The 25,960-nt window shown below is 43.4% G+C and overlaps 2 protein-coding genes across 6 annotated transcripts in view; one reads left to right on the forward strand and one right to left on the reverse strand.

Moving 5' to 3' along the window:
• The window catches only part of LOC134845124 (AP-2 complex subunit alpha-2-like), a 606,200-nt gene that overhangs the window by 338,170 nt on the left and 242,070 nt on the right, over positions 1 to 25,960 (reverse strand). The window lies entirely within an intron of this gene.
• The window catches only part of LOC134845123 (FACT complex subunit SPT16-like), a 590,873-nt gene that overhangs the window by 317,209 nt on the left and 247,704 nt on the right, over positions 1 to 25,960 (forward strand). The window contains exon 1 of one of the 3 annotated variants that reach the window (XM_063861986.1): positions 17,847 to 17,850. The exons of the other annotated variants lie outside the window; for them this stretch is intronic. The gene's annotated coding sequence lies outside the window, so the exon portion shown is untranslated. Of the gene's footprint in view, positions 1 to 17,846; positions 17,851 to 25,960 lie in introns of those variants that run through there. 3 annotated transcript variants of the gene reach the window in all.

The raw sequence follows: 25,960 nt of genomic DNA on the forward strand, positions 1-25,960 counted from the left end.
TTCTGCCTGCTGGCAGGTCCCGCTGCGGAAGAAGGATAGAGAAAAGACGGGATTCGCGTGTGAGTTGGGGTTGTACCAGTGGAAGAGGATGCCCTTCGGCTTGTGCAACGCAACGGCCACTTTTCAAAGACTGATGGCTCAGGTTTTGACCAGAGTGACAAAGAAGTACGGGAATCTTGTGATGTGTTACGTGGATGACGGAGTCATAGCAACACCGACCCTGGAAGACCACATTGATTGGCTCGATGAGGTCTTTGGATGCATGAAAAGAGCAGGCTTGAAGTGCAAACCATCGAAATGTGAAATCCTTAGGGATTCAATCAAGTACCTGGGAAGAATGGTGGACAGGCATGGTGTGAGGCCGGACCCAGAAGCAGTAGAAGCAGTGTTGACATGGAAGGCTCCCAGAACGGACACACAGCTCCTGAGCTTCCTAGGATTTGCCAACTACTACCGTGAGTTCATAAAAGGATATGCAGACAAGGTATATCCTATGCAGAAGCTGATGCGCAAGAAAGGGAAAAAGTTCGATTGGAACGATGAAGCACAAGTTGCCTTCGAGAACATAAAGGGGGAACTGTGCGAAGCGCCAGTGCTAGGCATGCCTACAGAAAAGGGTATGTATGTTCTTGACACAGACGCATCGGTAGTAGCCATCTCAGGAATATTGCATCAGGAGCAAGAATGGAATGGAAGAACGGTTCTCCGTCCCATTGCATACGGCAGCAAGGTCTTGAGTGACACTGAGATGAAATATGGTGCACCAAAAGCAGAAATGGTTGCAGTAGTCACATTTGTGGAAAATACCGCGCATACTTGGGAAGCGCTCCCTTTAAGTTACGCGTAGACAACAGAGCGTTATCCTGGTTGAAGACCTATTCAATGGATCGGATCAGAGTTATATTGGTAGATGGAAAGTAAGATTGGATGGCTACCACATGATAATCGAGCACAGGATGCGTGATAAACACCAGAATGCTGACAACCTCAGCAAGAAAACTGAGTTCTATGAAAGATTGCAACAGAAGCAAGCCAATCAGGCAGAAATAAAGGAAGGATTCTCGTTTCTGGACACAGAAACTTACGAAGCGCTTCCCTTAACGAGATGGATGGACAAGTCTGGACATCCAATTCCAGGACATCCTGAGTTACCTGTAGAGAAAGCAGCCGAGATAAAGATCCTATCCAAAGGGGACCCGGTCCCCTTGGATATGTTACTGCGCTCAAACCTGGTCCAGCAAGAACTCTCTCGCATGAACATAAACAGCATCTCATTATTGCATAAAACGGTGCAGGTCACACCGCAAGTGATGCGGATGCTGGGTGGGTTGTTAGAAAGAGAAGTGACCAGAGATGACCCCGAGTGGGCAGCAGCAGTGGCATCACTGACAGTCAGGGAGAAGGTGAAGATCATGCCGTCCAGACGACAACACGAAGAGAACGAGAGGGATTGTAGGACAATAGTTCAGCAACTAGTATCCTCAATACCACACGAGGTTTTAACCAGTACTTCTTACGGACGGAAAGAGCAGGGGAGCAATACGCGAAGGAAAACCGTTACCTTTGTGGACCAGGACAAAAAAGGTGAAAATATAGAACAAACCCTGGTGCAAGATTGTTTGTCCGGGGAGACGAACGATGAGAAGAGCCAGCGAGTACAAGATCAACACCCGGGACAAGGAAGTTTGTCCGGGGTGTCTGATGTAGACGAGGAAATTCCTGATGGGAAACAGGACCTGGAGAACAAAGTTTTGTCCGGGGAGTTCAGATGGATGAGAAGAGAACAAAGAACTGACCCAGGAGGTGGTGCAGACTCCGTCGCAGACTCTTCAACAGATGACAACTCCCGAAACTCAAGAATTGACACCTACTCAGAGAGGAACTCGAGCTGAATATCGGAACTGTCGGAATTATCAATCCACACACTACTAGTGGAAACTCGAGCAAGGGATCTGGATAGAGAGGTATACCAGGACCCTGATAGTGATCGCTACCTCATACCAGGTGAAAGAGTCTTTGATAACGCAGCGGATGATCTGGAGACAATAGCGGTATCGAAACGTTCGATGAGTCTGTTGCCGCAAAAGAGGTAGTCAGGACCGATCTTCAGCCATTCGAACAAGAAACACAGCCATTGGCAAAGATCTGGTGCGTTAAGATGGAAGAGGATACGCATCAGCCCAATGAGCTGAATAGTCAGATGAGGGTCATGAAGACGTACTTGAAGGCGAGATACAGACCCTCGGATCTTCTAAGGGCGCCGAGAAATGACCGCATGACAAGCAACCTGAAAAAGTGGATCGAGAATGGTTCTCCGGACAAAGGGGACCTTGAGGAAGACAGTTACCGTATCCTGAGACAGTATTTCATGCAGAAAGAGGGAAGGTCGGGATTGTGGCTTGCAAGAGAAGAGATGAAGACAAAGTCCTATACAAGTATAACGCGATAGTGTTGCCGCAACTCTATCAGACAGAACTATTGTTCAGGTCGCATGATCAGATGGGCCATCAGGGGATCGACAAAGTGTATCAGAGGATCCTGAAGCGCTTTGAATGAAAAAGGCATGCGAGAAGTGGGTAACAGCATGTCTGTCATGCCAACAGGTCAAGGATCCAAGGAAATTGCGATTTCCCTTGCAATCGATCGAGTCGTCTGAATTCAACGAGGTGGTGCAGATAGATCACCAAAAGATATGCATGACAGATAGTGGTTATAATCAGGTATTGGTCATGATAGATAACTTCACGAAGTATGCAGAGGCCGTGTCCTGCATAACTGCCTCGGCGGAAGAGACGTGCGACCACCTGTTCAATACGTGGATAGCGAGACACGGTTGTCCGATGACGTTTCAATCGGATAACGGAACAGCTTTCGTAGGAGAACTCACGAAAGAGCTAATGAGACGCTCACAAGTTGCTCAAGCTCACTCCACGACATACCATCCACAGACAAATGGCTTAGTGGAAAGGCAGAATCGAACGTTAGTGACGATGCTGAGGGTATATTGTTCCAGGTACATTACCGATTGGGACAGATATCTTCCACAGGTGATGGGAGCTTACAATATCACACAACATTCCACCACCGGAGTTAGCCCACATATGATGCTGACTGGGCACGAGAAGTCCTTGCCCTTGACTTTCTTCTACCCAGAGTATGAGGGGAAGAAGACGTCACCACAGGTCTATGTGAGGGATGTAATTAGACTTCAGCAAAAGTTGAACGACTTGTGTAGACAAAATACTCAGCAAGCACAGGCAAGGCAGAGGAAAAGATTAGATAAGAAAGCAGCTGGTGCAAAAACTTACTCGGTAGGAGATTACGTATGAGTATTTTAGAATTTCATACCACCGAAAGGAACGAAAAAGCTTTTAAAAAAGTGGAGGGGACCCTTCATGATTACGGAGGTGCACCAGGAGGGACGCTTTTATAGACTGAGTACTGGCCGAGCCGCTCATTACGAAAACATTAAGCCACACAATTCATCGACAGAGGACTGGTGTATACCTGCAGACGTGGAAGAAAAAGATTATCTAACGATGGACCCTGCTTGTGAGGTCAATGAGAAGGGCACCAGGGAAAAGAACGATGGAAATGAGGTCAAAGAGGAAGGAACAAGTACACCACTGGACCTGGACCCAAATGACGTGATTGAAGCGGACGATGAAATTTTACCCTACGCGGAGGAAGACTGGCAGGACCCTGAACAAAGGGAGGTTCCTAAGAACTTGGAACCGGATCTTCCGTTCACGATACAGACTCGTCAGAATGATAGAACAAGATCCAAGAAGAAATATAACCCTTACGGCGACGATTTTGTAGTGGACAGGATAGATTTAAAGAAGACAGGGGAAGAAGTAGTGGGTCTAGAAGAAATAACTGTGTCACAGGACATTGACATAGTCGATGATCACGACGATGAGTGGGTCGATGACCGGTCTAAACCCGAGGTAGAATTCGACGACGAGCAACAGCAATCGTATAAACAAGACTTGACGAACCTGCGTGTCTTGGAATGGCTGAACAAAATGACGTCGGACCAAAAGAGACCAGTGTCACGATTCAAGATGTAGATCGTGAAAGCATAAAATACATGATAACCGAACGAGAAGAACCTTCCTGGGCTGTCCAGGAGGGGCGACTACTCATTCCGGCTTCCAATCTCGGTTGACCGAATGATTTTAACAATTTTTAGGATCAAAATCTTTTTATCTGACTGTTTTAAATAAATTTTTAACGAAGTTAAGGTAAAACCGACAAGTGTGATATTCATGACCTCTTTTCTAGATCCTGATTGATCATTTAATTGCTCACTTGAGTCAAAACCTTGAATCAAATCGAATCCAAACCTGAAAAGAGAATGGATAATTTCAACTTGGATGAATTGATGGACCTGGCAGAGGCATATGTAGGACCGATGGTAGATGCGATCTATCGTCGGCTAATGGATCGAGACTTCGCTCTGGAGACCCCAGAGGTAGTCATGTTGCTGACCGCCCTGATAAACATCTTGGGGCATGACAACCGTGGGGACCGCCCCACGGAAGTTCTATTGATGGCAGCATATGGAGAAAGGGGAGTACTAGACCGCCCGAACATGAGAGTGATGAGGTGGAGAAACGGGGCTCTCTCAGGGAGTGACTTGGCGAATAGGATAAGTGACTTGGAGAATAAGTTCTAGGACTTATCAACCAGGTGAAATGCCTTCGCCCTCCAAGCCCAAGCCTGGGCTGAGGAGAATGCATCAAGAGATGCATCAAGGATGAAGTGACTAAGACCATGCTCATTACGGAGGACGACAGAGACATGTGGAAGAAATTGTTTGAAGACTGCAACAAGAAGAAGGGTGAAGAAATTGAGCGCTTGAGGCGCGACTACAAGGAGCGATCGGAACGGGTTGCATTGACTACAGCCGTGGAAAAAGTGATACCTGCAAGGAGTATTCCTCGTGGACGGTCCCCGATGGAGCTCTTGACGCCTCGAGAGATGAGTCAGACAACGGAAACGAGACCCCCGACAACTACAGGTCGAGTGACGATCCCGGATCCGAGTGACACCTTGGGTGACCCAGTCGTGGGACAAACGGTGAGGAAGCTGATAGAGACAATGGACGACTAGTCGCCAACAAGAATGCGCCAGGTTCCCGGGTGACTGCACCCTATGGAACGATCGACGATACGGGCAGAGTACGACTCTCCCAAAGCGTGATGACCAGACAGGGAGTTAGCGACACAACGCCCTCAATGGGAAGCTCTAAGGTCCCAGAGAGGAGGATACGAAAGATGCCGGCGAAGAAAGTGTCACTTGTAATAGATGTACAGAAGAACAATCAGTTGAAGTATAACTTCACAGGAGTTCCAGAGGCGGATTCGAGAGCTTGCTTCAATCGAGCGACCTGGAACCCGGCAGTGAACCTGCAGCAACCACCGCTGGGGACATCACATCTGATACTGGGAGATAGCTTAGTCAGAGTACTCTCGAACTTGAGAACCTCTTGGGTCACCACGGTGATGGCCTTCGGAGGCGCGACCATAGCCCAGTTATTTTGGATGGTGGAGTTGATGAACCCAGGGAGAATCCCTAATATAATGATCCTAGTGGGGACAAATAAGATCTCGAGAAGCTCGGATGAGGAGGAAGCACTATGGGAATCAATGATGGTGTGCTTGTTTACTAGTCTCTGGCAGAATTTCAATTGCGCGGTATTGACCGTTTGCACTGTGCCAATGAATGCGAGGAGTTTGACTGCGACAGGGAGAAGGCACAACGAAGGAGTAGTCAGGTGGAATAACATCCTAAGGAATCTCGCAAGTCGGAATGCCGGAAGGATGATCCTCCATTCTGAAAGTGGGTCTCAACCGACCATTGATGCGGGAAGTCCTCGACAAGCTTGATGAGTGTGAAGGGAGATTGAGTGAGTCGTTGATTGACTCAACCACTGACGAAAGTGAGGTGAACTCTCCCATCAAGATGACACCGCAGGAGGATAAAGGAGAGGTGGTGTATCTGTCAAGGACCAGGAAAGGAACGATGCGATCGAAACTGGTGATTGATGAAGATCAACGAGATGAAGATGAAATTTGGCAGCAAAGTGATACCGAGGAGAGCAGGAAAAACGAAGGTGGATTCGGAGATATCGATAAGAGCTGTCAATTCAGCGAAAAGAAAACGAGTCGAAGAGGTCATGGATTTGGGACAAGGTGATTATCAGTTGCCTGGCACGGACAGAATGTTAACTGATGTAGCAATGACGCCACCCATTCTCATGGCAGGGATAAAGTCAACAGGTTACAAATCCAAAAGGAGTGACCGCACTCTGACTGGAGCAACCTTGGAAATGGAGATACTCAGCCAATGTGGAGAAAGTACCATGAAAGATTTTAAACCGTCTCCCATGAACCACGGAAAGGGAAGTGTCACAGGACAACTAGTAACAGTGGAGTATAACCGACTGACAGTGTCGGAGACTGTGTCAATAGATGAACTCGCCGGTGGATACATGGAGATGTTGGAATACCGAAACTCGGCTAGAGGATATGTGATGGCTCTTGAAGACAAGAGTGCCATGGAAGGTTATCTGGGGACGATGTTGCAAGGCACCACCCTCAAGCAGAAGGCATACGGGATTTTAGCGTCGTCTGACATACAGGCAGAGACGATGGAGCAGTTGGTGAGCATTCCATGGAAAGCAGTGGTATTAAGGTATTTCGAAGAAGAAATACATGCTCTCGTGGCAGTACCTTACGTAAGAACAGAGTTACAACTCAGGTTCGCCTGGTGCATGATGGGACTGACTCGCGAGGAATATGAATCAGAAGAAAGGAAGAGGTCAAAAGAGGAGACTAATCCGCAGACCAAGTTGGTACTAGTCTTGGAAGAAAAGGTGACTGCACCTTCCCTGCCAAAATCCGACAAACGAGTGGAGTTTGGATTGGGATTCTCAGATGAATTACTGAGAACGAGCTTGATGGTAGTGTGGGAACTGATGAGACCATCATGGTGTCCTAGTCCCAATGCTGACTCGATACTACGAGTGACACAAGACGTGCAGAGGGAACTAAACGCAGACTGTAATCTGCGTGACCTGAACATCATATATAATGTGATGACAACAGCCTCTAGGAGCAACGGGGAAAACAAAGTGGAGTTGCCTGGCTGGGGACCAGAAGACTGGGTCAAACCTGGTAGCTGTCTGGCAGAAGTCTGTGGACTGGAAGACCACGTTTGTGGAAGTCTGGATTGCGTGAAAACCCTAGAGAGACAACACAAGCAGTTGACGATATTGTTTGGGAACGTTATGATGAAAGCAAGGACGGAAACGGAACTGATCGCAGATTGCCATGGAGGAACCGATGTGAATCTAGTGACTGCACTAGGATTCTACAGCATGTTTGGTTCTTTAGAGTCACTATTGAATCTAAAACAGAAACATGAGATGGTCACAGCCATAAGTGTGGAAGTGTTCCCAGGAGTTTTGCAAACTGAGCAAAAGCACATAGGAAAATGGAGGGAAGCGATCGAGGCGGAAATGAACATCCGACACAGTGAAACTTATTTTAGACCATCAGGAGCACGATATTTGGTGGGCCTGACATTTGCTCCAATGTGCAAGAGCAGATACCCGGTGCATTTTGTAGCTGTGGATGTAAAGAGTACGAGAACTATCGTGGATCAAGCCTTCTCAGTGCCAAAGTGTGTGAGACTAACGAGAATGTCGGAGAAATCTTACGAGTTACTGTGTAAAATGTTCTCAGCAGTTCCAGAGAGAACAAAGGAGGAGTTGGAGTCAATACTGGGAAGGAAGTTCATGGGATACGTGAGTGGGAACTTCAGTGACTTTGAGAGACAGAAACAAAGAGGATCAACAGTTACATATTACAATACAGTAGACGAGAATGATGAAGTCCACCGAGTGATGATGGAAGTGGAACCATTACTGGAAGCTTCGGGAAAGCGTAATTGGAGGAGCATCATGTTGACACATGATGAGTTTCCCTGCCACTGCTTGCTGCAAACATAGTGGTATCCCGTGCGTAGTAATCTGGTGTTGATCTGGAACTCTGGAGAGCTGCTCTCCATGGGTTTACCAGACTCATCACGGCCCATAACAATAGTGATAGTGGGAGTTATGATGGCGATAAGGTGGGTGGAGGCTCATGTGAGAGAGAACAATAGACAGGAGGCGCCAACGCGAGAACAATTGCTGAAGTTGAATTGTCTAAAAGATTTAGATCTTTTTGAGACAACGTGCAAGATTCTGAACATTCCTATGGATGTAAAAAAAGATATGGGCAAGAAGACGACTGATGCCATGGTTTAGAGCCAACATGACTGCATGGTTGTATGAGTATGCAAAAAAGCATATGTCGAAGCACGGCAGAGTGTACAGTGGATATCAGCTGGGCATTGAGGCAGGAGCTTTCAAGCGAGCTTTCGCGACTCATCGAAATGCCTTGACCACCGCGGTGAAGAGAATTTCCAGGACAAGTGAACGTAGTGGAAAGAAAAAAGAAGAGATGTTGAAGGAAGATTTGGAGAAAAACGTGACGTTGTGTCTCCACAACAGCTTCTGCAGGAAGAGAGAATCTAACGTGGATCCCCTACCTTGTTGTAAACAGAGGGTAGAAGAGCAGAAGTGTTGGAGGACTGCTTCCAACAGCGTCAGAATAGCTAACGATTTGTTGCAAGACACAGAAACTGAAAGTTCAGAGTCAATGTCACAGGAGGAGGAGACGGAACATTGACGAATGGCCGTAGAGACAAGATGCAAAAAGAAACGAAATTAGAAGAATTCAGAAGTTTTAGAACTTCTAAACGACAAAAAAAAAGAAAAAAAGAGGTGACAAAAGAGAAGGAGTTAAAACTCATAATTGTTTTATGTGTGTGAGAAAACTCAAGTGAAAAACTAAGCAACCAAGCTGTAATTGAAAACTAAAACATTTAGTTGAGTTTTGAACCCTAAAGGATTTGTTGCATTTATAAATTTGCATTTTGATTTTAGTTAGTGGCTTTAGAGACACTTACTTTTTATTTAGAAATGCTTGAGTAAAGAGTATATTTAAATATTCCAGCCTGCATGACTGTTTTTAATCAACTAGGAGAACTGATCACTTTGTAGTGACATGAAAGGCTTGGGTAATCTCTTGAAGAGGGAGATTGTTTCATTGTTCTTTCTAACCACAGAGTTCCTTAATTTTAATATTCAGGACAATAAAAACTAAAATTTCCGAAGGGAAGAAGCATAGTAGGATAATTTTAGCTTGTTGGTTGGCAGGACTGTCCTGCAAACTAACACCTTTTAAAACCTAGGAGAAAAAGTTTTAAATCAGGGCAATGACGTTGGAAGTCAGAAAAAATGTTTTATCTTAAGTCATATCCTCAAAGTGCAGATAAGTGAATAAATTTAGAAGGCTATAGCAATGTAGTATGATGCAATTTGTATTCTGCAGTGAGTCGATATGACGCGGGTAAAAGTAATTTCGTGCATTTTGTAAATTCTGTTCGATGACACTGTACCAATTTTACGAATATTGCGAGATTCAATGGGGACATTGATCGGGCTGTCCGGGGAGTATGTGACATTCGTCCAGAATGGATGAAAATGCAGTTTCGAGTTTTTGGCAGTGAACTTGCCGTATTGGCGGTTTTGAAGGATTAAGAGCGTTATTCAGACGATTGGACAAATCGTGAAGGTTGAAGGATTCGGAAATTCCTAAATTTTAAAAATTCGAAATGATGACGTAATAATTCTGAGAAACGTCAAAAACGGCCATTTTAGAAAAAAACCAAAATAGAAACACAACAACGATAGTTGCGACGACAACAACAACTAAAAAAACTCGAGAATCTGAATCGGAGAAAAGCAGAAGTAGCAGAGACCGCTCCGAGTTGCAACTATTGTGTCGCTATAATAGTTGCAAGGCCGTTGCAAACAACGGTGAAGGGTGGAAAACCATCCTTCCGGAAGGAAGACAAGGGTCTTATTTCCCCGGATTCAAGAATCCGGAGGGGTCTCGGGACTGGAACTCATATCTTTTTATATAAACTTTTAGCTTCCCTGTTATGTCCTGAATTGAATTTAATTAACATCTGAATTCATTTTACGAGGATGAGAAGCTAGGAGTTGGGGGAAAGGGTTGATCCATCTTCTATGGAGATGATGATTTTTATCTACTGAACAAAAACAATAGTAATATAATAAGTAGTAGTAGCCCTGATTTTAGGAGTGACCTCGTGGTCTCGGGATACTGAGACCAAGCCATGAGCTCACTATTTTGCATGTAATTAAGTTAATTTGAGCGTTCTTGTCAAAGCCGGAGAACAGTAACGTTTTTGTCGACCCGATGTTGAAAAAATCACCAAAAGAACTGGCTTGGTAGAGACGGTGAAAAGCATGTAGAGCTCTGTTTAGACGTTGGCCAGTCGTCTTAGGACCTAGCTTTATTTTCCGTCGATATGTACTTCCGGGCGAATGTTACAGAGATAAGACAGCTCGTCGTCCGGATTCCAGAATCCGGAAGGGTCTCGGGAGGAGAACTCAAAGTTAATATAAATTAATACCAAATTCGTTGTCAGATAATGAGAACCTAGGAGTTGAGGGAAAGGGTTGATCCATCTTCGATGGGAATGATGATTTTTATCTACTGAATAAAAACAATAGTAAAATAATAAATTAGTAGTAGCCCGGTTTTTAGAAGTGACCTATAAATTAATACCAATTTCGTTGTCAGATAATGAGAACCTAGGAGTTGAGGGAAAGGGTTGATCCATCTTCGATGGGAATGATGATTTTTATCTACTGAATAAAAACAATAGTAAAAAAATAAATTAGTAGTAGCCCGGTTTTTAAAAGTGACCTCGTGGTCTGGGTATACTGAGACCCAGCCATGAGCTCACTAATTTTGCATGTAATTGGGTTAATTTGAGCGTTCTGGGCGAAGCCGGAAACAGTAACGTTTTTGTCAACCCGATATTGAAAGGACCATACAAAGAACTGGCTTTGGCAGAGACGGTTAAAAGCACGTAGAGCTGTGTTTAGACGCTAACCAGTCATTTCACAACCTAGCTTTATTTTTCGTCGACATGTTTTTCCGGGCAAATGTTACCAAACCGGGCTACGGGAGCTAACACGAATCACATATTCAGACTGAAAACTGTCCAAAAAAGCACAAAAAAACTTGAGATTGAAAAAAAACGATCCGCTGCTGGATTTGAACTAGCCTTTACCGTGTTATCTCTATTTAAGATGCTCTGGCTGGTTAAGTGAACTTGAATTTATAATTAATCAAGCATATGAGTCAGTCCAGGCTCCAGGAGACAATTTAGTATTCCGACCACCATATAAAATGGGGAAGAAAATTGTATTGGGTTTGTTATTTTCTTTTTTTTCTACGCAAAATCACATAACACAAATATTCATCAGTGTAGAATTCGCCCGGAAGTACCTATCGACGGAAAATAAAGCTAGGTTTTAAAACGACTGACTAGCGTCTAAACAAAGCTCTACATGCTTTTAACCGTCCCTATCGAAGCCAGTTCTTTGAGTGGTCATTTTAACATCGGGTCGACAAAATCGTTACTGTTTTGGGCTATTGGCCAGAACACTCAGGTTAACTTAGTTATGTGCAAAGATAGAGAACCCATGGCTGGCTCTCGGTATCCTCAAACTATGTGATCATTCCTAAAAACAGGGCTACTATTTATTTCTTAAATTTTTATTGTTTTTGTTCAGTAGATGAAAATCATCATATCCATTGGAGATGGATCAACCCTTTCCCTTAACTCCTAGTTTCTCATAATCTGAAAATGAAATCGATGTTGTTTAAATTCAACTCAGGAAACTCCAGAAAGCTAAGAATTGTTGAAACTAGAGTTTCAGTCGTCTTCCTGAGACCCTTCCGGATTCTGAAATCCGGATGAAGAGCGATCTGATCTCCCTTCCTGAAAGCTGGTAAAATCGTCCCAATACCCCTCCTGTTTCTGGGTATGTAAGAACCTCACTTGTCTCTTCTCTTTTACAGATTTTTCATGTGTTTGAGTGCACTTTGTTCTAGCAGTATCGTCATGTATGGATGCGAGGGCCCAACCGTGTCTCCAACCTTTCCTCAGCTTGACTCAGAGAATAAATTTAAGTCAGAATAGAGCCTTATTGTTTTCAATCCCGACTGTTTTGTATCAAGCTATGTGCAATTCCCCGAATTGGCACAGCCGAACCCTCCGACGAGAATAAAAAGCACATTAATGACGTTAAGGACATGTTCGTGATCAAAAAGAGAGTAAGAATATTCTGGAATTTTTAACTTTCAAAATTTCGAATTGCGACAGAATTTTTCCCGGAAAATTAGAAAAGTGGCCATATTTGGCAAGAAATCAAAAAAAAAGAAAACCGGATACACATTACGAGAATCAGTGGAGAAAAATGAAAGAAAAACACGAAAAGCCTTATCGTGACAATCACGCACGATAAGACGCCGCGTAACGGGAACCGATGGGAAGAAAGGAGGCTTCAGTGGGATATCCGGAGCGGATCAAGACCCTCCCGCGTCACGAGATCGAGAAGATAAGAGAGTTATTCCTGAGGGAGATTGGAATAGAGGCCCGTTGCCCAGAGACTTACAAGACTATAAAACACACTTTTTAGCTGCTGTGATGCCTTGAGTAGTTGAATTAACTCCAATTTTATTATGTATTTCAGAGCATGAGTAGCTAGAAAGAGAAAAGGGTCAATCCATCTCCAATTGATTTAATACATAATTGTCATTAAAAACATAGTAAAATATGACATTCGAGCCGTGTTTTTAATGGTAGTCACGTAGTCTGGGGATTCGAGACCCATCCATGTGGTTATCTTCGCATGTAACGAAAGCTGATCAAAAGTCGTTTGACTGATGGCCTAAAAATGGTAACTTTTTATTTAGCCCTAAATAGACCAGAAAATCAACTGGCTAGTTCTAGACGGTGAAAAACGGGTAGAATTTAGGTAACTGACGCCGGCCAGTCGTCAATAGGTGCTTTTTCTACGCTCCGTCACTATGTAGTATTTGGGCAAATGTTACATTTACGTTTTTATGGCGCTCCTGGGTGGGCCTGTTAAAGGCGTAAGACCATCATGATCAGTAAACGTTTCAACGACGAACCCTCCGCACCAGGCGTATGCCCGAGTTAGAGGCCTTAATGTCCTGTATTGTATTATGCGGAAGATACCGAACCTCCGCCTGGTACTATTTAACTTTTTACTTTAGTTAAGATCAAAAAATCCGGGGGCCGGAGGGCTAGGTGGGAAGCCATGAGCCCGCTTATCCCAAGGCCCTGGGACCAAAAAACCATTAAAGAGAAAGCGTAAAACTAAACAAAAATAGTGTATAACGGCGAAAAAACCAAAAACAAATTAAATTGAAAACAAAAAGTACAAAAAACAGTAAAAACCCGAAAAAGACCAAAAACAGTATAAAACATAAAATGACAGTTTATATATTCTTTTCGGACGGTATGTGATCCGATCTTCCAATTTATTATCGTATCAGATTGATTCATATCATTTCTGATCGAAAGGTCGAGTATTTTGGTGGTGGGTTAGGTACCCTCCCTTGAGTGTTGTTTGAGTATTTAAGCACGTTAAAGATAATTTTACCGGTGAACGGAGGGTAAAGTGGCAAGTTGATAGACGGATTCCAGACTCAACAAGAGGCAACAGGGACAACATCCACAACGACTCCTGGGTATCGTTGATACAATTTTAGTATCGTTTGGATACTATTTTATTAAAACTTAAGTGGTGGGGGTACAATTGGCGCGGTCCGATTGCACCCTCCATCGATTGCGAATTTTCGAGTCTAAATTCGGATATCTTGGTGCAAAGGAGGGTATGGTTATATTGATTAACGAGTACTAAAAAGTTAATATCCTTATTAAATATTACTTATCTCCCATTTAGACCCAAGAAACACCACATTTTTGTCGAAAAATACTGATTTTCTACCAAACTGTTAACCCCAGAAATTTTGGGTATCGGAGTTTTTCGGACCACAAAAAGCTTCTGCGCACTGAAATACTACGTAGTTCGATCCCCTTAACTAAAAAAACCGCGCGAGAAAAGACTTAATAGAAATTCAGCGACGAACCCTCCGCACCGGGCGTATGCCCGAGTTAGAGGCCTTAATGTCCTGTATTGTATTATGCGGAAGATACCGACCCTCCGCCTGGTACTATTTAGCTTTTTATCTTAGTTAAGACCAAAAAATCCGGGGGCCGGAGGGCTAGGTGGGAAGCCATGAGCCCGCTTATCACAAGGCCCTGGGACCAAAAACCATTAAAGAGAAAGCGTAAAACTAAACAAAAATAGTGTATAACGGCGAAAATACCAAAAACAAATTAACTTGAAAACAAAAAGTACAAAAAACAGTAAAAATCCGAAAAAGAACAAAAACAGTAACAAACATAAAATGACAGTTTATATATTAATTCCGGACGGGATGTGATCTGATCTTCCAATTTGTTATTGTATCAGATTGATTCATATCATTTTTGATCGAAAGGTCGAGTGTTTTGGTGGTGGGTTAGGTACCCTCCCTTGAGTGTTGTTTGAGTATTTAAGCACGTTAAAGATAATTTTCCCGGTGAACGGAGGATAGAGTGGCAAGTTGATAAACGGATTCCAGACTCAACAAGAGGCAACAGGGACAACATCCACAACGACTCCTGGGTATCGTTGATACAATTTTAGTATCGTTTGGATACTATTTTATTAAAACTTAAGTGGTGGTGGGTACAATTGGCGCGGTCCGATTGCACCCTCCATCGATTGCGAATTTTCGAGTCTAAATTTGGATATCTTGGTGCAAAGGAGGGTATGGTTATATTGATTAACGAGTACTAAAAAGTTAATATCCTTATTAAATATTACTTATCTCCCATTTAGACCCAAGAAACACCACATTTTTGTCGAAAAATACTGATTTTCTACCAAACTGTTAACCCCAGAAATTTTGGGTATCGGAGTTTTTCGGACCACAAAAAGCTTCTGCGCACTGAACTACTACGTAGTTCGATCCCCCTAACTAAAAAAAACCGCGCGAGAAAAGACTTAATAGAAATTCAGCGACGAACCCTCCGCGCCGGGCGTATGCCCGAGTTAGAGGCCTTAGTGTCCTGTATTGTATTATGCGGAAGATACCGACCCTCCGCCTGGTACTATTTAGCTTTTTAACTTAGTTAAGACCAAAAAATCCGGGGGCAGGAGGGCTAGGTGGGAAGCCATGAGCCCGCTTATCACAAGGCCCTGGGACCAAAAACCATTAAAGAGAAAGCGTAAAACTAAACAAAAATAGTGTATAACGGCGAAAATACCAAAAACAAATTAACTTGAAAACAAAAAGTACAAAAAACAGTGAAAATCCGAAAAAGAACAAAAACAGTAAAAAACATAAAATGACAGTTTATATATTAATTCCGGACGGGATGTGATCTGATTTTCCAATCTGTTATTGTATCAGATTGATTCATATCATTTCTGATCGAAAGATCGAGTGTTTTGTTGGTCGGTTAGGTAACCTCCCTTGAGTGTTGTTTGAGTATTTAAGCACGTTAAAAATAATTTTACCGGTGAACGGAGGGTAGAGTGGCAAGCTGATAGACGGATTCCAGACTCAACAAGAGGCAACAGGGACAACATCCACAACGACTGCTGGGTATCGTTGATACAATTTTAGTATCGTTTGGATACTATTTTATTAAAACTTCAGTGGTGGGGGGCACAATTGGCGCGGTCCAATTGCACCCTCCATCGATTGCGAATTTCTGAGTCTAAATTCGGATATCTTGGTGCAAAGGACGGTATGGTAATATTGATTAACGAGTACTAAAAGGTTAATATCTTTATTAAATATTACTTATCTCCCATTTAGACCCAAGAAACACCTCATTTTTGTCGAAAAATACTGATTTTCTACCAAACTGTTAACCCCAGAAATTTTGGGTATCGGAGTTTTTCGGACCACAAAAAGCTTCTGCGCACTGAACTACTACGTAGTTCGATCCCCCTAACTAAAAAAAACCGCGCGAGAAAAGACTTAATAGAAATTCAGCGACGAACCCTCCGCGCCGGGCGTATGCCCGAGTTAGAGCCTTAGTGTCCTGTATTGTATTATGCGGAAGATACCGACCCTCCGCCTGGTACTATTTAGCTTTTTAACTTAGTTAAGACCAAAAAATCCGGGGGCAGGAGGGCTAGGTGGGAAGCCATGAGCCCGCTTATCACAAGGCCCTGGGACCAAAAACCATTAAAGAGAAGGCGTAAAACTAAACAAAAATAGTGTATAACGGCGAAAATACCAAAAACAAATTAACTTGAAAACAAAAAGTACAAAAAACAGTGAAAATCCGAAAAAGAACAAAAACAGTAAAAAACATAAAATGACAGTTTATATATTAATTCCGGACGGGATGTGATCTGATTTTCCAATCTGTTATTGTATCAGATTGATTCATATCATTTCTGATCGAAAGATCGAGTGTTTTGTTGGTCGGTTAGGTAACCTCCCTTGAGTGTTGTTTGAGTATTTAAGCACGTTAAAAATAATTTTACCGGTGAACGGAGGGTAGAGTGGCAAGCTGATAGACGGATTCCAGACTCAACAAGAGGCAACAGGGACAACATCCACAACGACTGCTGGGTATCGTTGATACAATTTTAGTATCGTTTGGATACTATTTTATTAAAACTTAAGTGGTGGGGGGCACAATTGGCGCGGTCCAATTGCATCCTGCATCGATTGCGAATTTCTGAGTCTAAATTCGGATATCTTGGTGCAAAGGACGGTATGGTAATATTGATTAACGAGTACTAAAAGGTTAATATCTTTATTAAATATTACTTATCTCCCATTTAGACCCAAGAAACACCTCATTTTTGTCAAAAAATACTGATTTTCTACCAAACTGTTAACCCCAGAAAATTTGGGTATCGGAGTTTTTCGGACCACAAAAAGCTTCTGCGCACTGAACTACTACGTAGTTCGATCCCCCTAACTAAAAAAACCGCGCGAGAAAAGACTTAATAGAAATTCAGCGACGAACCCTCCGCACCGGGCGTATGCCCGAGTTAGAGGCCTTAATGTCCTGTATTGTATTATGCGGAAGATACCGACCCTCCGCCTGGTACTATTTAGCTTTTTAACTTAGTTAAGACCAAAAAATCCGGGGGCCGGAGGGCTAGGTGGGAAGCCATGAGCCCGCTTATCACAAGGCCCTGGGACCAAAAACCATTAAAGACAAAGCGTAAAACTAAACAAAAATAAGGTATAACGGCGAAAATACCAAAAACAAATTACCTTGAAAACAAAAAAGTACAAAAAACAGTAAAAATCCGAAAAAGACCAAACACAGTAAAAACATAAAATGACAGTTTATATATTAATTCCGAACGGGATGTGATCTGATCTTCCAATTTTTTATTGGATCAGATTGATTCATATCATTTCTGATCGAAAGATTGAGTGTTTTGGTGGTGGGTAAGGTACCCTCCCTTGAGTGTTGTTTGAGTATTTAAGCACGTTAATGATAATTTTTCCGGTGACCGGAGGGTAGAGTGGCAAGCTGATAGACGGATTCCAGACTCAACAAGAGGCAACAGGGATAACATCCACAACGACTGCTGGGTATCGTTGATACAATTTTAGTATCGTTTGGGTACTATTTCATTAAAACTTAAGTGGTGGGAGGCACAATTGGCGCGGTCCGATTGCACCCTCCATCGATTGCGAATTTCCGAGTCTAAATGCAGATATCTTGGTGCAAAGGAGGGTATGGTTATATTGTTTAACGAGTACTAAAAGGTGAATATCCTTATTAAATATTACTTATCTCCCATTTAGACCCAAGAAACACCTCATTTTTGTCGAAAAATACTGATTTTCTACCAAACTGTTTACCCCAAAAATTTTGGGTATCGGAGTTTTTCGGACCACAAAAAGCTTCTGCGCACTGAACTACTACGTAGTTCAATCCCCCTAACTAAAAAAACCGCGCGAGAAAAGACTTAATAGAAGTTGGCGAAAATAACATTTTCTCGATCAAAATATTTTTTTAATTTTTCCGAATTTCGTCAATATGTTTTGAGGATTGACTTTTTGGGTTTTCAGAGTTAGAGCAAGAAAAATTTTTGCGTTTGGAGCCGGCTGGCACAACGTGCTAGGTTGCTAGAACGATTTTTGAGTAACCATCTGTGTAGCTCCGTGGATAGAACTAGAGACTTAAAGATCGGAAAAGGAAGGAATCGGAGGGTCCAATTTTGATAGTTTTTGACCAAATTTTTGCTTCCAAATCAATTTTAGTCCTGTTTTTTTTTGCCTTATTCTAGTGCTGTATAGGGCCAATACGCCCGTTTCAAGTAATTTTAAGCACTTTCACCGATAATTGCGGAAAAAGTCTCTGATACAGGTAGTGAAAAAAGGCCAATTTAGCAAACGCGTTTTTGTTGATTTCTTAAAGACTCACGAATCGATCGGGATAATTTTGGTAGCATAAGTCGACGTTCTTGACTACTTTTCTGAACCGCAACCGTTTTTAGGTTGATAACTTTAGGAGAGGGATGTTTTTTAGAATTTGTTAGTTCGGAGGGTCCAACTTTTAGGGAACCCTCCGAGCAGCAGAATTTTTTTTATAAAACCCTATTTTTATCCTACTGGTTAGGTTGACCGGGTCAACTCACCTTGTTTTAAGCAAGCTAGACTGCGATTGGAGGCTTTAGAGCGTTCGGAGACAGTTAAGCCCCTTAACAACCCTTCTTACTGGAAGTTTTTCACACAATCCTCCGAGATAGTCCAAACAACCCCCCAGAGTATATCTAGCCTGTTTTGAAACTTTTTAACACTAGCTGGAAACCCTTTTGAGGCGAGACTTGAAAAATTCAGAAAGTGTAACATTCGCCCGGAAGATACATGTCGACGGATAACAAAACTAAGTCTTAAGACGACTGGCTAGCGTCTAAACAGAGCTTTGCATGTTTTTCACCGTCTCTACCAAGCCAGTACTTTTCGGTGGTCTTTTCCAACATCGGGTCGACAAAAACGTTACCGCTCTCCGGCTTCGACCAGAACGCTCAAATTAACTGAATTACATGCAAAAATAGTGAGCTCATGGCTGGGTCTCAGTATCCCCAGACCACGAGGTCACTCCTAAAAACAGGGCTACTACTTATTATATTACTATTGTTTTTGTTCAGTAGATAAAAATCATCATCTCCATCGAAGATGGATCAACCCTTTCCCCCCAACTCTTAGCACCTCATCCTTGTCAAAACTAATCCAAATATCAATTAAATTCAAGTCAGGACATGACAGGATGCTAAAAGTTCATATGAGTCAATAAAAGTTTTCCGTCCCGAGACCCTTCCGGATTCTTGAATCCGCTGAATCAAGCCCGTTGATCTTGATTTCTTCCTAATCCGGAAGGCTGGTTTCTTACCCTTCACCGTTGTTTGCAACGGCCTTGCAACTATTGTAGCAGCACAATAGTTGCAACTCGGAACGTTCTCTGCAATCTGCTGCTGTTTTTCAATCACGATTCTCGCTGTTCTCGTCAGCGTAACTAACGTTGTTGTGTTTTTTCACTCGTTTTTTGTTAAAAATGGCCGTTTCAGCATTTCTCAGAAATGTTACGTCATCACTTCGAAAATTTAAAATTTCAAAATAGCAGAATATCCTGACCTTCACCGTTCTACTAATCATCCGATTAACGTCGTTAATCCTTCAAAATCACTAACTCGGAAGGCTTGCTGCTAAAAATTCGAAGTCTGCACAAATTGCATTTTGGCCATTCTGGTCGAATGTCACATACTCCCGGGACAGTCCGGTCAATGTCCTCATTGAATCGCGCAATATTCGTAAAATGGTCACAGTGTCATCGAACAGAATTTACAAAATGCACAAAATTACCTTTATCCACGTCACATCGACTCACTGCAGAATATAAATGGCATCATACTACATCACTATAGCCTTCAAATTCTCTCATTAACCTGCACTCTGAGGATATGACTTAAGATAAAACATTTTTTCTGACTTCCAGTGTCAATGTCCCGATTAAAACTTCTTCTCTTATATTTAAAAGGTGTCGGCTTGCAGGACAGTCCTGCCAACCAACAAGCTAAAATTATCCTACTACGCTCCCTCCCTTCGGAAATCTTGCTTGTTTATTGTCCTGAATATTAAAACTAAGAAACTTTGTGGTTAGAAAGAACAATGCAACAACCTCCCTCTTCAAGAGATTACTCAAGCCTTCCACGTCACCACAAAGTGATCAATCTTCCTAAGTGATTAAAAACAATCATGCAGGCTGGAATATTTAAATATACTCTTCCCTTAAGCCTTTCTAAATAAATAATAAGTGTCTCTAAAGCCACTTCTGTTAAAATCAAAATGCAAATTTATAAATGCAACAATTTCAAAACTCAACTAAATGTTTCAGTTTTCAATTGCAACTTGGTTGCTTGGTTTCTCACTTGAGTTTTTCACACACACAAAACAATTCTGAGTTTTGACTTTTCTTCATCATCCCTTTGTTCTCTTCTTTTTTTGTCGTTTAGAAGTTCTAAAACTTCTAAATTCTTCTAATTTTCTTTCTTGCTGCCTCTTGTTTTCTCGACCATTCGTCAATGCTCCATTTCCTCCTCCTGTGACACTGACTCCGCACTTTCGGTTTCCGTGTCTTGTAGCACGTCATTGACTATCCTGACGCTGTTGGAAGCCGTCCTCCAACACTTCTGCTCTTCCACCCTCTGTTTACAGCAAGGTAGGGGATCCACGTTTGATTCTCTGTTTCTACAGAAGCTGTTGTGGAGACACAACGTCACGTTTCTCTCCAAATCTTCTTTCAGCATCTCTGCCTTCTCATTTCCACTACGCTCGCTCGTCCTAGAGAAACTCTTTTGACAGCGGTGGTCACTGCATTCCGATGAGTCACGAAAGCTCGCTTGAAAGCTCCTGCCCCAATGTCCGTATAATATTCACTGTACACTCTGCCATGTTTCGACATATGCTTTTTCGCATACTCGTACAACCATGCAGTCATGTTAGCTCTGAACCATGGCATCAATCGTTTTCTTGCCCATATCTTCTTCACTTCCATCGGAATGTTTAGAACTTTGCACATTGTCTCAAAAAGATCTAAATCTTTCAGACAATCTAATTTCCGCAATTGTTCTCTCGTTGGTGCCTCTTGTCTATTATTTTCTCTCACATGAGCTTCCAGTCATTGTATCGCCATCATAACTCCCACTATCACTATTGTTACGGGCTGTGATGAATCTGGTAAACCCATGGAGAGCAGCTCTCCAGAGTCCCAGATCAACATCTGATTACTACGCTTGGGATAACACCAGGTCTGCAGCAAGCAGTGGCAAGGAAACTCATCATGCGTCAACATGATGCTCCTCCAATTACGTTTTCCCGAAGCTTCCAGCAATGGTTCCACTTCCATCATCACTCGGTGGATTTCATCATTCTCATCTACTGCATTGTAATCTGTGACAGTTGATCCTCCCTGTTTCTGTTTTTCGAAGTCACTGAAGTTCCCGCTCACATATCCCATGAACTTCTTTCCTAGTATTGACTCCAACTCTTCTTTGGTTCTCTCTGGAATTGCTGAGAACATCTTACATAGTAACTCGTAAGACTTTTCAGACATCCTCGCTAATCTCACACACTTCGGCACTGAGAAGGCTTGATCCACAATCGTTCTTGTACTCTTTACGTCCACAGCTACGAAATGTACAGGATATCTGCTCTTGCACATTGGAGCCAACGTTGAGCCCACCAAATATCGTGCTCCTGATGGTCTACAATAAGTTTCGCTGTGTCTGATGTTCATCTCTGTTTCGATTGCTTCCCTCCATTTTCCTATATACTTCTGCTCAGTCTGCAGAACTCCTGGGAATACTTCTACGCTGATGGCTGTGACCATCTCATGTTTCTGTTCTAGATTCAATAGTGACTCTAAAGAACCAAACATGCTGTAGAGTCCTAGTGCCGTTTCCGTTCTTGCTTTCATCACTACATTTCCAAACAATACTGTCAATTGCTTGTGTTGTTTCTCCAGGGTTTTCACACAGTCTAGACTTCCACAAACATGACCCTCCAGTCCACAGACTTCCGCCAGACAGCTACCAGGTTTGACCCAGTCTTCTGGTCCCCAGCCAGGCAACTCCACTTTATCTTCTCCGTTGTTCTTAGAGGCTGTTATCATCACATTATATATGATGTTGAGGTCACGCAGGTTACAGTCTGCATTCAGTTCCCTCTGTACGTCTTGTGTCGCACGTAATATTGAGTCAGCGTTGGGACTAGGACACCATGATGGCCTCATCAATTCCCACACTGCCATCAAGCTCGTTCTCAGTAATTCATCTGAGAATCCCAACCCAAACTCCACTCTCTTGTCGGATTTTGGTACTGAAGGTGCAGTCACCTCTTCTTCCAAGACCAATCCCAATTTGGCCTGTGAATTGTTGACGCTTTTAATCGTTACAATTCTGGACGTCCAGAATCTTAGTAACACCGCCTGCTCATAATCAAAGAAGCAATCACGTATGTCTTCACTCAGGAAAGGATTGTACGCTATCCCTAAGATCCCAGATACATAGCTATATGACTTCTTCTTGATCGGTCCACAGTATTCACTGGACTTCGGCAATGCCCCCATAGATTCTTTAGTGAGTCTCAGCTCCTTGTTTGAGAATCTTCTGATCTCATCTATCTTTTTCATCGGTTCCAATTCTTCAGGTTCTTTCATGTTCACCCTCATCGGTTTACTTTGCTGCATCTCCAGCATTGCTAGTAAGAACAAGGCTTTCGTTCGCTCATCGCCTTCCTTCAACATTTTAACACAAGTGTTTAATGCAGGTACTGAAATCTGCTCTATCAGGAATCGAATGAAACAGAGAGCGTCTCTCCGCTTCGCACACGCTACTGCTGCTCCCTCCTGGACTATCAGATCCCTCAGATTCGTCATAAGGAAAACCTTTTCTTCTTTTGATCTCTTTCTTTCTTCTGAATCATATTCTTCGCGAGTCAGTCCTATCATACACCAGGCGAACCTGAGTTGTAACTCTGTCCTTACGTAAGGTACTGCCACGAGAGCATGTATTCTTGGCGTAGTCCTCATTTCTTCCTCGAAATACCTCAACACTACTGCTTTCCATGGAAGGCTCACTAACTGCTCGATCGTTTCCGCCTCTACGTCAGACGACGCCAAAGTTCCATACGCCTTCTGCTTGAGGGTGGTGCCTTGCAACATCATTTCCAGATAACCCTCCATGGCTTTTTCGTCTTCCAGGGCTATTACATACCCTCTAGCCGAGTTTCGGTATTCCAACATCTCCATGTATCCACCGGTGGGTTCATCTATCGACACTGTCTCCGACACGGTTAGTCGGTTGTATTCCACTGGTGTTAGTTGTCCTGCAACACTTCCCTTTCCATGATTCATGGGAGATGGCTTGAAGTCCCTCATTTTGCTCTCTCCACATTGGCTGAGTATTTCCATTTCTAACGTTGCTCCAGTCAGAGTGCGGTCACTCCTTTTGGATTTATAACCAGTTGACTTTATTCCCACCATGAGAATGGGTGGCACCATCGCTATATCGGTTAATATTCTATCTGTGCCAGACAATTGATAATCACCTTGCCCCAAATCCATGACTTCTTCGACTCGCTTCCTTTTCGCTGAGTTACCAGCTTTCATCGATATTTCTGAATCCACTTTTGTCTTTCCAATTCTCCTCGGCATCACTCTGCTGCCTAACTTCATTTTCATCGCATTGATTTTATCAATCACCATTTTTGATCGCATCGTTCCTCTCCTGGTCCTTGACAGGTACACCACCTCTCCATCGTCCTGCGGTGTCATCTTGATGGGAGAATTCGCTTCACTCTCATCAGTAGCTGAGTCGATCAATAACTCACTCGGTCTTCCTTCACACTCATCAAGCTTGTCAAGTACTTCTCTCATCAAGGGTTGATTGAGACCTGTTTTGAGAATGGATTGGGTCCCATAGCTCTGAATCACAGTCCAGATTTCTTCCATGAATGCCACACTGTCCAGCTTACATCCCGTCCTACTCTCGTGGTCTCGGTGATGTACTTCCCATTCTTCTTCGGGCAGCGTTCCCAAGAAAGGTACTCTGGCTGAGGCCTCTATTCTTCTCCTCCGAGGTGATTCCATGAGGATTCTCTGGTCGTTATTTCTCGAATTGCCAGGAGAGCTGCTCTCCGGCAAATTCCGTTTCATTTCCTCAAAGGCTGACGGAGGTTCCAGTGTCGAGATGCCTTCATCCGCTGGCTCAGTCGTTTCCAACGTGTCTGCATTATTCTCAAGATCACTGAAGATATTGAAATCCAGGCTGGATGTTCCTCCTGTCGATGCCCTGTCGTCTTCCCCACCAGCTTGATCTTGTTGCATGGGTTCTTCAGTCTGACGGCTTCCACCCTGTCCGTCATCTCCTTCTGGCCTATCCTTATTCGAGTTCGATGGTCCTTGTTCGTCATTGTCGGCTTCTTCATGGAATCTCGGTATGAGCAATGTACCGGCCGATTTATCTTCCTCTTCTCCATGGACCACTTTGATTTCTTCGCAGCCGAAGGGTGCTAGGAAAGTTCTCGTCTGCAATACTCCTCCAACTTTCATCTCCTTCCTCACACTGGTCAGGATCAATGAGGCTTCAGGCAATTCTGTCCTGCCTCTCATTCTCATCGGAGCTAAGCCTAGTCCCTTCCATTCCTCATCAAATCTTCCAGGCTTGGGAGTAGCGGCGTTGCTTATTCGCCTTCTCGTCGCTTGATCCGTGTACGCAAATCGTGTGTACTGTAACACGGCGGCATTTCTCCCCACGAAGCATGGATCCATCGTCACCGAGAAATTCCCTACTCTCCTTTCATTGGTTTCGAATGCTCTCAATCTAGGAGTTTGTACTACGGAGACTGCTCCGAGCAGCATCCTTCTTATCAGAGGGAATTCAGGGATTGCCTCCGGTAGCTTCTTGTAATCGCCCCAGTCCTTCGTCTCTTCTCTCACTTTGTGATAGGCTGCTGTGAGACGAGGCACTCTGGTCATTTCACCATTCGTTTTGTCATAGGGCCTCAGATTCCAAAGCTTTGGAAACACCTCGATGTGCCCTCTTCCTACTTCTCCCATGCGGTCACAGAAGTGATCGTCAAAATTGATGACTGTCATCTCTGGCTCCGATATTTTCGCAAATAACAGATCTTCACTCATGAGCTCTCGCAATGCGTGCTGCTCACACCAGTTCAGTGTACTACCGTCCACTGCCGATATGAGGTTCAGGTGCAGCACCGACCTCCTATATGCTTCCACTTTAACGTCAGGGAACGCAAAGGTGACTGCTGGTCCATAGATCACTGTCACGAACTCCGTGACTCCTCTAATCAGCGCCAAGGGATCGATTCTCATAGCTAAGCTCAAATCTGTTAATAGCGGCATGCCCCCAACATGTCGTCTAACATATTCCTCTCTTTCAATTGTCTTGTCTTCTCCGGTTCCAAAGCGATTTTGCTGCAAGAGATACTGGATAAGAGTGTGTCTCAGGTCTCTTATTTTATTCCACGAGTCCGTGGATTTCTTCATATCCAGATTCCTCACTCTCTCTTTCATCTGCTCTGGACAACGTGCCAGTTTCATCAGTCCTCCCAAGTTTCCGTGGGTTATTGCGATCAATGTCAGAAGTCCATCTAGTCGCAGGTTCTGTATTCCATCCGTAAGCAGTATCGCCGGTCCTTTTACGAAACTCTCCGCTCCGAACGTCACGAACAAGGCTATTAATTCCACTATTGATACTTTCACTACTGCTTGGAGGAATTCCTTTATCAAATAGTGCGAGACTTTCGGGTAAACTTTTGCCAAGAAGGACGCGGTCCATCCGGCTCCCAACCCTTCTAGCATGCTGTCTGTC

Source organism: Symsagittifera roscoffensis, chromosome 4 (genome assembly GCF_963678635.1).
Source record: "Symsagittifera roscoffensis chromosome 4, txSymRosc1.1, whole genome shotgun sequence".
In the NCBI taxonomy this organism is placed as follows: Eukaryota; Metazoa; Xenacoelomorpha; order Acoela; family Convolutidae; genus Symsagittifera; species Symsagittifera roscoffensis.